The following is a 10,676-nucleotide window of genomic DNA, read 5'->3' as shown; positions in this document are numbered from 1 at the left end:
TCTAGGTTGGTAGCTCAGTCTAGCCCCCATGGATGGTCCTTGATCTTGATTATTATGATAAGAGAAGTTTGGATGATTTTTTCAACCTGGGTTGTACGTGTTGGAGTATGGATTGTTCTGTTTTTGATTATAACTCATGATAGTATCACACTGCTCAAGTTGATTGATATGTGCAGAGATGGTTTCCAATGGGCATGAGTCTTAAGCATGATCTGTGCTCCCACATGTTTCATAAACACACACTATGTTGTTGACTGTGCTAGAATTTATTCCCATATTTTCCATCTTTTTAGTAAGAGCATCTAGTTTTGAAGATATCAAAGTAATTGCATCTACATCAAATTTTCCTGATGCTTTAACTGGGTTTGGATAAGAATAGCCTCCACTTCTTTCTGTTGCCCATTGATGATGGTTTTGTACTACACTTTCAATAATACTCTCGACTTCATCTAGACTTTTGTTCATAAGTGCTCCTTCAACTGTAGAATCTACAGATACCTTTGTATGATAGTTGATGCCGTTATAAAATGTATGTAGAACTAACTATTTTCCAATCCATGATGTGGGCATTGTCTAAGCATATTGTTGTATCTATCCCATGCTTCAAATGATGATTCAGAGTTTGACTATTTGAAGCTTGCTATTAAATTTCTCATATGAGCAGTTTTGCTTAGAGGATAGAATTTGTCCAGAAATTGTTACTCACATTGTGCCCAAGTGGATATACAATTTGCATGCAAATAATTTAGCCACTGGTTGGCTCTGTCTCTCAAAGAAAACTTAAATAATAATAATCACACTGCTTCTGCTGGAACATCATTTATTTTCATCGTACCATAGATTTCAAAGAAAACTTCAAGATGTTCATTAAGATCTGTTGGAATGTGTACTAAAAGCCTAGCCTTTTGTATAAACATTTATTTAAAAATAAGAATCACATTGGTCAAATGTCTACATTTATGCTAAGTGTAGTTGCCTATTTAATTTATATTGTAGATAACATGGTGATAGGAGACACACAGAAGTTCATGTTATCAGTTCCTTATAAATTATAAACAATTTCTCACAACCAAGATGGAATGGGACAAACCAATGAAGTGGTTGTAGTGTAATTAGGTATTAGTTTATCTTGACTAATAAATTACACTAGTACACTATGAGTGTATTGAGCAGGACCATTTGAGGTAGTTTCTTTTTATACTGACTCTTTAAAAAGAACAAGACCTCTGTTATTATGGAAGTGCGTACTCTTAATCATGATATATAACAAGCACGTATACTTAATATTTATTTCTTTAATTTATCAAAGGGTGCGATTTAGTTCGATAAATCAATAGACCCGATAAGATGGGAAATGATATTATTTATATGGTGTGTTGTTGATTATAGAATGAAACTGTGTCCTAGTAATCTAGGTCGATGATGTCCCTTTGAGGAGCTCATAAGGATTTTCATGTAAACCCTGCAGGTGGACTTAGTCCGACATGACAATAAGGTTGAGTGGTACTACTCTTGGAGCTAGATATTAATTAAGTGAGTTGTCAATAACTCATTTAATTAGTAGGCATTCAATATCTTAAACACAAGGAGATTATCACACTCATAATAAGAAGGAGCCCATAATGTAATTTAGGATTGGTGTGGTAATTCAATAGTAGCTCTTTAGTGGTATGAGTTATTATTGATGAACTTGAGTTGGGTGTTCGGGGCGAACACAGGAAATTCAAGATCATCGGGAGACCAAAACCAATTCCTCCTCTCGGTTCCTATTGTAGCCTCTTATATATAGTCTTATATCCACCCAAAGCCTAGCCTCTTAGCCCATGCTAGGAGCCGGCCCCTATCCTTGCTTGGAGCCCAAGCAAGGGGCCGACCAAGCCAAGCTTGGAGCTCAAGCTAGGGCCGACCAAGCCTTGCTTGGTGCTCAAGCAAGTGGCCGGCCAAGTAAGGAAAGGAAAGGGAATTTTATTAAAAATAAAATTTTGATAAAATCTTTCCTTTTATGTTTTTATCCACATGGTTTTAAAAGAGAGTTTTTATTTTTAAAATCTTTCCTTTTATGGATTTTTTACAAAGAATTATAAGAGAGATTAGATATCTTTCCTTATTTTTAGATATCTATAATGTTAAAAGAAAGATTTATTTTTTTAAGAAAACTTTCCTTTTTTGTAACCATGATATAAAAGGAGTTTTATTTTTAATCTTATTTTTTATAGATATCCATAAAAGGATTTAAAAGAGAGAGATTTTAATTTATAAAACATTCACTACAAGAAAAAAGGTCTATTAGGACATTTTCTTTACGACATTTATTATAAAATGTCATTATAAATCCTTTATAGCAACATTTATTAAAACTAATTAACTATAAAAATTTAATATTTGATTACACCCTTTATCATGACACATTATAAAATATCTTGACAAATAATAAATTAATTAATCTAATTTATATCATGTACATGTTAATTAACCTAGCTGAGATAGACTTTTCCCAAATGCGCGTGCCCCGTCTCCATCGTCGCTGCACACTTTTCCCAAACGCACATGCCCCGTCTCCACTGCCGCTCTGCCTCGATCATCTCCACCGCTGCACCTTGATCGTCTTTGTTGTTGTGCCTCGTCTCCGTCTATGTGCCGCATCTCTACCACCGTTACGCCCTGTTTATCCTCTACCGCTTCCCTCACCTCAGTGAAATCAAAGTTTAGGGCTAGCCTCGTCTCCGACACTGCGCCCCATCTCCGCCGTCGTGCCTTGTCTCTACCGCTGTCGAGCCCCGTCTCTGTCATTACTGCGCCCCATCTCTACCGCCGCTGCACCCTATATATCCTCTGTCGCTTCCCTCTCTACAGTGAAATCAAAGTTTAGTGTTGTGCCTCATCTCCGCCACTATGCCCGTCTCTACTGCTACGCTCATCTCTACCGCTGCTAAGCCCCATCTCTGCCGTAGTTCTCCCCTTTTCCACAAGCCGCAGTTCTTATCTCTTCAGCACTGCGCTGAAGGCACCATTCGTCTCATCTAAGGTTTCTCCCTCTTTTTCTAACAATTTGGATACTTGTTTCTTCATGAATTATGCTTCAGTTATATCCTTAGTTTGCCTAATCCCTGAGTAACTTGAAGAACTAATAATAAAATTTGATTTGTGCATGTTATTAAAACCTTTTACATCATCTGTTACTTAGAATCCTTGCTTCATGAATCCTTGTTTCAATAAATGAATCATTGCTTCATGAATCATTTCTTTAGTAAATGAATCCTGCATGTTAGGAAATGTAATATATTTTCTAAAATATATGATTCTCTAATTTTATTTCACTTTGAATTCTACCTATTGGCTCTCCATGCTTTACCTATTTCATGATAAAACAAATTTCAATTTATCATAATGAAATTCTCAAAACTTGCATTTATTATTCATTTACTTCACTTGATCTGTCTAGGAAAGGTGTGAAAAAATAAAGCAGCCAGAAAGCACAAGATAATGCATCAAACCACTGGATGGACATCTTTTGCTCAAGTGCAACACAAATTGGTAATTCATCTTATTCATGTTATAATTCTATATAAGTTTTAGTATCCCCAAACTTTCTAAATGGTAGATGATATGGATTAGGTTTCATGGGTCCCTGGTAAGAAAGGGAAAGGATATAACCAAACGAAGAAGGTAGGCTAATATCGGCCGGGATATACCTTGAAAGGAGGTAGGTTTGTATCGACCGAAATATGCCTCCAAGGAGGAAGACCCATATCAATTGGCGTATACCTCAAAGGGGGTAGTCCAATATCGGCTGGGATATACCTTGAAAGGAGATAGGTTTGTATCGACCGAAATATGCCTCCAAGGAGGAAGACCCATATCAATTGGTGTATACCTCAAAGGGGATAATCCAATATCGGTCGGGATATACCTTGAAAGGAGATAGGTTTGTATCGACCGAAATATGCCTCCAAGGAGGAAGACACATATCAATTGGCGTATACCTCAAAGGGTGTAGTCCAATATCGGTCGGGATATACCTTGAAAGGAGATAGGTTTGTATCGACCGAAATATGCTTCCAAGGAGGAAGGCTCATATCAATTGGCGTATACCTCAAAGGGGTAGTCCAATATCGGTCGGGATATACCTTGAAAAGAGATAGGTTTGTATCGACCGAAATATGCCTCCAAGGAGGAAGACCCATATCAATTGGTGTATACCTTAAAGGGGGTAGTCCAATATCGGTCGGGATATACCTTGAAAGGAGATAGGTTTGTATCGACCAAAATATGCCTCCAAGGAGGAAGACCCATATCAATTGGCGTATGCCACAAAGGAGGTAGGCTAATATCGGCCGGGATATACCTTGAAAGGAGGTAGGTTTGTATCGACCAAAATATGCCTCCAAGGAGGAAGACCCATATCAATTGGCGTATACCACAAAGAAGGTCGGCTAATATCGGCCGGGATATACCTTGAAAGGAGGAAGGTTTGTATCGACCGAAATATGCCTCCAAGGAGGAAGACCCATATCAATTGCCATATACCTCAAAGGGGTAGTCCAATATCGTCCGGGATATACTTCCAAAGCGAGTAGACTAGTATCAACCGAGACATGCCCCCAAGAAGGAAGGTTAATATCAGCCAGGTTGATTAATATTTTGACAAGATATTTGATAAAATATGACCCAATGTTAGTTAGAATAATAAATAAAGGATCTCGGACAAACACTTCCTCAGGAACCTCACAAGAGGTAATAATAATTGGTCAAACCTAGCCAGACCTAGTTCCGACTGAGACAAGAAACATTAGTACATTAAGCTATCGTTGATATAGCAAAAACAGGAGAGGTGAATAGGAAGGATAGAAACACTTTGAAAGCAAACTGATAGGATAAAAGAGAAGTGATATTACAAATAAAGTAGTTTCTAGATATGTTTGTAATATACGATTGCATAACCAGTGTTATATATTTTGGCGGGAAATGTGTTTTCAGATCATTTTATAGGTGCTAGACGACAAAGAAGGTACATCTGGGGTACGAAGAAGATTCCTTAGAAAGTCATTCACCATAAGTACACAGCTTACGTCATCTCATAACAAACTCTAACAAACCGGGGTCCACTTCATGACTACGGAGGTTATATGAAGTGGTATAAAAAGGGAAATCCTCTCCGTTGGCAAGGTAAGTTCACATCACTGCGCACATTCATCACCCTAATTTTTCAACTACTGTTCATCTTCTTCCTCCTTCTTCCACACCGAGAGAGAGCACTGACTTGAGCGTCGGAGGGCCTAGCCAGGGATTCCCACCCCGGTCCTAGGTCACTGACGGTAGTGTTGGTTAGTCTCTTGTTCACAGGAAGCTTTAGGAGTTCCGAAGCCGGTGTTCTTCGATTGGATTTCCTCATCGCCATTGGTATTTTGCCTCGAGAGGATATTTGGGGGCTTCATCTTCTTGGATCCGCTTTGGGTTTCTCGGATCGGCATTATCTAGGCATTATTCTTCATCAGTGGTGGGTTTCTTTCTACCAGATCTCTGTCTTGTTCAGCTTCTCAGACAGGAACAAATTTGGCGCCGTCTGTGGGAACTTCACCTGAATCTGAGACTACAAGATGGAAGAGGCCGGAAAATCAAAACCTACTCACTATTAGTCGTGAGGATCTGGATTTCCTCATCAATTCTCACGTACAGAAAGCCTTACAACAACAACAACAACAACTTCAGGCTCACACTGGGGCTACTCTACCAACAACTCATAATCTGGCAATTTCAACTACTGAGCATCGGAAAGGAAAAGAGTTGTAGGAGGAGGAACATGCGTATTTTCTCCCAAGAGTTGTTTCTCCGACAAGACGTCCATGAGCCTTTTTCGCACTCCCATGGAGTAGGGGGGGTCGAAAGCCTGTGTTTCAGGAATCCTCTGGCGAAGCACCAGACAAAGAAAAGTGTAAGATCAAAATGATAACTAGTGATAGCTCACCAGAAAAGGTCATCTCTCCATTCTCTCAAAGTGTACTGGAGGATCCGCTTCCTAAGTGGTATCAAAATCTTCAGATCGGAGAGTACACTGGAACAACAGATCCAGAGGATCATTTATTGAAATTTGAGAATGTAGCATTATTTCAACAATTCTCTGATGGGGTGAAGTGTCTGATGTTTCTTACTACTCTTGGAGGAGCTGCGCAACGCTGGTTTAAGAGATTGCCAAAGAAGTCTATTCGAAAATTCAAAGACTTCAATAAAGTTTTTCTGCATCATTTTTCCAGCAACAAGAGATATCATAAGACTCCTTTGAGTCTATTCTCAATTAAACAAGCATCCAAGGAGTCCATCCGAGCCTACATCAAAAGGTTCAATCAGGTAGCTATCGACATACCTAATGCCACCACAGAAATATTAGTAAGTGCTTTTTCTCAGGGTTTAAATGATAATGATTTCTTTAAAGATTTAGTGAGAAATCCTCCTATTAATTTTGATTCCTTGATTGAGCGTGCTACCAAATTCATTAATGTGGAAGAAGCTCAAGCCACCCGAAGTAAGGTGGGGGTTACCTCTTCTCCTATCCAGGTTAAGGAGAAAGCGCCAGCCCCTGCTCCTCCACCAAGAGGGCCTAGAGCAACTCATCCACCTCACCGTCAACCAGAATATCGTACGCAGGTTGTACAACATGTGGAGATACAGCCAGAGGCACCAAAGAGATGGTGCACTTATCATAAAATTAGCAGTCATCATACTGAAGATTGTTTTGTTTTAAGAAATAAACGAGCCAATAGGGAGCGTTATCAGAGGAAAAATTATTATAGGCAACAGTATCCTAGACAGCAAAGTCCGCTCAAGTTGGAATATCATCCGGTCGAGCCTTGGTAGGATGCATTGTCCACCACGGTCGGTACCAGTCAAGTATCAAAGAAAGCTTCTTTTGAAGCCATGACAACTCAACAAGAAGAAAACATGAATAATGCAGTTCGGGGCAATATTAATATGATTACAGGCGGGCCCACTGATGGGGATTCTAATAGGGCTAGGAAAGCACATGCCCGAAGACTAGAAATTCATGCTGTAGGATGTAGCATGGAGCGAGCAACTGGTCCTGAAATAAGTTTTGGACCTAGAGATCTCGAGGGGGTAGAAATACCCCATGATGATGCCCTGATCATTAAAGCAGTGATAGCCAACTACGCTATCTCTCGTACCTTTATAGACACGGGCAGTTCTGTCAATATTATATTTAAGAAGGCTTTCGATCAACTACAGATTGACCCTAGTGAACTTCAATAGATGGTCACTCCCCTATATGGATTCACGGGCAATGAAGTGCAACCGTTGGGACAAATAAAGTTGGTCATATCTGTAGGAGAGGAGCCTCTGATGAGAACAAGGAGATCTTATTTCATGGAGATAGATGCCCCATCCTCTTATAATGTGATACTAGGTCGACCTACCTTGAACGAGTTTAGGGCGGTTGTTTCTACTTTTTGTCAAAAAAATAAATTTTCTGTTGATGATCAAGTTGGGGAGGTGCGAGGTGATCAGAAGACAACCCGAAAATGTTTTGTATTGATAGTTCGGGTTGAAGCTAACACTGCTCGAAAGATTCAAAGAATGGAAGTTAATGTCATTCAGGAGAAGCAGCCTGTTCTGGTTCATGAAGAAAAGGAAGAAGTTCAGATCCAGACCGATCGGCCTGAAGTTACTACGTATATTGCAGCTGAACTTGATCCCATTCTGAAAGCCGAATTGATACAATGCTTAAAGAAGAATTATGATGTATTTGCCTAGACGCCTAAAGAAGTCTCGGGCGTTTCTCCTACAGTCATGGAGCATTCCTTACATGTCTTCCCAGATGCCCGCCCGGTCATGCAATGAAAGAGGAATTTTAGTGCGGAACATAACCAAATCATCAAAGAATAGATGGCTAAACTTATGGAGGCTGGCTACATCAGGGAAGTACAATTTCCTAGCTGGTTAGCTAATGTAGTGTTAGTCTCTAAGCCAGGAAACAAATGGCGAGTGTGCATTGATTTCCGAGATCTCAACAAGGCTTGCCCAAAAGATTATTATCCATTACCCAGGATCGATCAACTGGTAGACTGCACTGCTGGATGTGAGTACATTTCTATGCTAGACGCTTATCATAGCTATCATCAGGTTCCCTTAGCTAAAGAAGATCAAGAAAAGGTCAGTTTCATAACATCTGAAGGTACTTATTGTTATAATGTTATTCCCTTCGGATTAAAAAATGCAGGAGCAACTTATCAAAGGCTTATGAATAAGGTTTTCCAGAAGCAGATAGGAAGAAATATAGAAGTATATGTAGATGATATCTTAATTAAATCTCTTCAAGCTGTTGATCTGTGCAGGGATGTAGAGGAGACCTGCAAGACATTAAGACAATGTGGGCTCAAGTTAAATCCGAACAAATGTTTATTCGGAGTGAAAGGGGGAAAATTCCTGGGATATATGGTGTCCGAGCGGGGAATAGAAGCCAACTCGAGCAAAGTCAATGCACTTCAGAACATGGAGCCGCCGCGCAACATGAGAGAAGCTCAAAGATTGACTGACCGGATTACAGCCTTGTCTAGGTTCATTTCCAGGTCGGCCGATCGTTGTTTCCATTTCTTTAAAATACTCAGAAAGGCCAATAAATTTCAGTGTAATGAAGAATGTGATAAGGCTTTCCAAGAGTTAAAAGATTATTTGTCTACTCTCCCTGTGTTAGCTAAGCCGATAGTAGGAGAAACTCTTTAGGTTTATTTGTCGGCTAATGAAAACGTCGTAGGCTCTGTGTTAGTTAGACAAGAGGGAAAAGAACAACAACCTGTATATTTTTCTAGCCATTTATTAAAAGGAGCTGAGTGTAGATATACTACACTAGAGAAATTGTCTTATGCACTAGTATTAACTGCTCGGAGATTGCGCCCATATTTCTTAGCACATGAAATTATTGTATTAACCAACAGTACTCTCGGACGGGTGTTACTCAACCCAGAGGCATCAGGTCGGCTAATCAAATGGACCACTGAACTTGGTGAATATGACATACAGTATCAACCCCGCTCAGCCATTAAGGCACAAGCCCTAGCAGATTTCATTATAGAAGTCCAAAGCCCTGAGGAAGAAAGCATCTGGAAAGATTATGTAGATGGCTCCTTAACTAGACAGGGTAGCAGAATTGGTATTCTTCTTATATCTCCAAGAGAAGACAGACTTCAACTCTCTATCAGATTGAATTACAGAGCTATTAACAATGAAGCAGAATATGAAGCTTTGATAGCTGGATTGCAAGCCGCTCAGCAAATAGGGGCAGCTCGAGTACTCATTTATTCTGATTCTCAATTAGCAGCCCAACAACTATTAGGTAATTTTGAAATTAATAATGACAAGCTCAAGCTATATGCTGAGGCATTCGATAAGTTGAAGTCCCAGTTTCAAGAATTAAATATACAAAAAATTTCTCGAGCTGAGAATCAGGTAGCAGATGAATTGGCCAAGCTGGCCTCCGCTATAGTGCCATGGAGTCTAGATCGGCCAGTAGAACAAACTCTGATAATATCTTGTATCGAAAGACAAGCTAACGCAGAAATTCAGGGTGACTAGAGAGCTCAAATCATATTGTATTTACAGCAAGGTACTCTTCCAAGTAATAAAGAACAAGCAAGGGTATTTAAGAAGAGAACTGCTCAGTACACTATGATAGGAGAACAATTATATAAAAGAGCTTTTTCTAGACCTTTGCTCAAGTGTATCGGCACGGAAGATATACAATTTATTCTACAGGAAGTGCATCAAGGTTCATGTGGTAGTCATATAGGAGGGAGATCCTTGGCTCGCAAAATCTTATTAGCAGGGTATTTCTGGCATACTTTACACGAAGATGCCAATAAGTTGGTAAGAACTTGTATGTCTTGCCAAAAACATCAAAATATTTCACATCACCCACACAGTTGTTGAAAACCTCTATAGTCTCATGTCCCTTCGATTAATGGTGCATGGACATAGTAGGCCCATTTCCTATGACGGTTGGACAAAGAAGGTTTTTATTGGTAGCAGTGGATTATTTTTCCAAATGGGTAGAAACAGAACCACTTGCCTAGAATACTGAAGATACAGTTATTAAATTTCTGTGGAAAAATATCATATGCAGATTTGACATTCCTCATAAATTAGTCTCTGATAATGGAAGGCAATTTCAAGGAGATAGAATTTTAGCTTGGTGCAAAAGTTATGGTATTACTCAAGCTTTTACCTCTGTGGCTTATCTACAAAGTAATGGTCAAGCGGAGGTAACCAATAGAGAAATTATAAGGGGTTTAAAAACCAAACTGGATCATGTTGGAGGCAGCTGGGTAGATGAATTACCCAGCGTTCTTTGGGCATATCGTACTACACCTAGAGAAGCTACAGGAATCACGCCCTTTCAATTAGTCTATGGGGGAGAAGCAATAGTTCCCATTAAGGTGGGAATAAAATCTGATAGAAGACAATTATATGATGCAGACAATGGACGTCTGTGACTCATGGAGCTGGATTTGATAGAGGAAATTAGAGATAAAGCTGCTGCTCATCTAGTATCATACCGACAACGAATGAGACAAAATTACAACGAATGAGACAAAATTAGAACAAAAGGGTTATCCCCAGATTTTTCCAAGTAGGAGATTTAGTATGGAAGCATATCAAACCTGTCGGGG

The 10,676-nt window shown here is 39.5% G+C and overlaps 1 non-coding gene across 1 annotated transcript; it reads left to right on the top strand.

Moving 5' to 3' along the window:
* Positions 1-552: 552 nt before the first annotated feature.
* On the top strand, positions 553-659 carry LOC122030666. Its single transcript, XR_006125530.1, has one exon. It is a non-coding gene; the product is annotated as a small nucleolar RNA R71 (small nucleolar RNA).
* Positions 660-10,676: the final 10,017 nt, after the last annotated feature.

Source organism: Zingiber officinale, chromosome 10B (genome assembly GCF_018446385.1).
Source record: "Zingiber officinale cultivar Zhangliang chromosome 10B, Zo_v1.1, whole genome shotgun sequence".
Lineage (NCBI taxonomy): Eukaryota > Viridiplantae > Streptophyta > Magnoliopsida > Zingiberales > Zingiberaceae > Zingiber > Zingiber officinale.
This window is presented reverse-complemented; position numbering and strand designations above follow the sequence as displayed.